We start from the raw sequence: 1,681 nt of genomic DNA, 5'->3' as shown, positions 1-1,681 counted from the left end.
TTCTTACAAGGCAGTCGGGTTTTTGCCATCTTTCAACTCATTTGGCATCCTTTTCATTCCATGTTTTCCTACCCTTAATAATTAAGGAGTCTGGCTGAAGCATAGGCAAAGCAAGCTCAGTCAGATTCAATTGGCCGAGACTGGCAACAGAGGGATGATTCTGTGGTTTCCGTGAGTTCAGGGCTTAGGGGTGGGGCTTCGATTGATAGATGAAGCTAAGAGCGCATCTGGTCTTCATGAAAAAAGCAACGGGTTACGGGCTCATCTCATATGTCCGATTCAGGCATCTCTCTTATTGACGCAGAAAATAATTCGGGGGGACGTGGAACCGGACAAGATATTTTTTGCTCTGAGTTTGTTGCCGAGTAGCATGGACACCTTCCCACGTGTTTGTCTGGACTTGGTCTCATCACATTTATTTTACTATGCACATAGGTACAACATTATAGGTAGATCCATGTGAATTCCACTTCCCGTGATAAAATTAATGTCCTATGCTATTATTTTTTATGTTGGAAAGGTTACTTTATTACAAAGTATTTTTAAAAAATATTTTTGTCTGTGCTTATTTTTATTTCTATTTTTATATATTTAATTATTTAAATGTATTTTATAAAAAAAAAAGTTTAATGAAATATATTTGATCATCAACCTTCAAATTTAGTTCATACGTACCCTTGCCTTTGGCTAATCTGAATTCTGATCTTCGATCTGATGGAAAGGTAAGAAAATCATGGCAAGTAAAACCAAACGCAGAGGGTTTGAAATGAAAATGAAAATGACTGATGTGGTAGAGGCCTATAAGAGCTTCCTATAGTAGTACAAAATTAATTATTACATTTCGTGAGCTTCGGAGGATGTGCCACCTCTGTCTCGCACCCTCATGTGTTGTGCTTCGCAGTTGTCGCCAGAGGAGAAAAACAAGGAAAAGACGATGACGACTTTTGTGACCTCCCCGCCTTAGTCTAATATTTTACAAGTTAAAAATTATATGCAAAAGCAAATTATTACTAGCGATTCCAAAATAAGCTTTATTTCATAGATAATGCATCTTATAATATTATTTTTTAGATAGGACATAAAAAAATAATAGATCACGGGAAGTGGAATTCACATGGATCCATGTGAATTCCACTTCCCGTGATAAAATCCAGTTTAACATGTCCTATGCTATTATTTTTTATTAATGTCCTATACTATTATCTAACATGTCCTATGCTATTATTTTTTATTAATATCCTATGTTATTATCACGGGACATTGAATTCCACCTCCAAAGTAAGCTTTATTTCATAGATAATGCATCTTTTGCTCTAACATAATTTATGTTTTATTTTCGTGGCTTTTTCTTTGATTTTTTAAATCACAGGATTTATTTTATGGTCTTTTCATATTGCATATCCCATTTCAAAATCTCTAGCCCTAATCACCATTATATTGTTATTATTATTATTATTATTATTATTATTATTATTATTACTATTTTATATATTTAATTATTTTAATGTATTTTATAAAAAAAAAGTTTAATGAAATATATTTGATCATCAACCTTCAAATTTAGTTCATTTACTAGAAAACATTTTTGACTCATAATTCATAAAATATTTTATAAATAATAACTTATTTCAACCATTATTTTCATATCATCATAATTATCATCTCACTATCTAACCCTTTA

This window comes from Populus alba, chromosome 5, assembly GCF_005239225.2.
Source record: "Populus alba chromosome 5, ASM523922v2, whole genome shotgun sequence".
NCBI classification, from domain to species: Eukaryota; Viridiplantae; Streptophyta; class Magnoliopsida; order Malpighiales; family Salicaceae; genus Populus; species Populus alba.
This window is presented reverse-complemented; position numbering follows the sequence as displayed.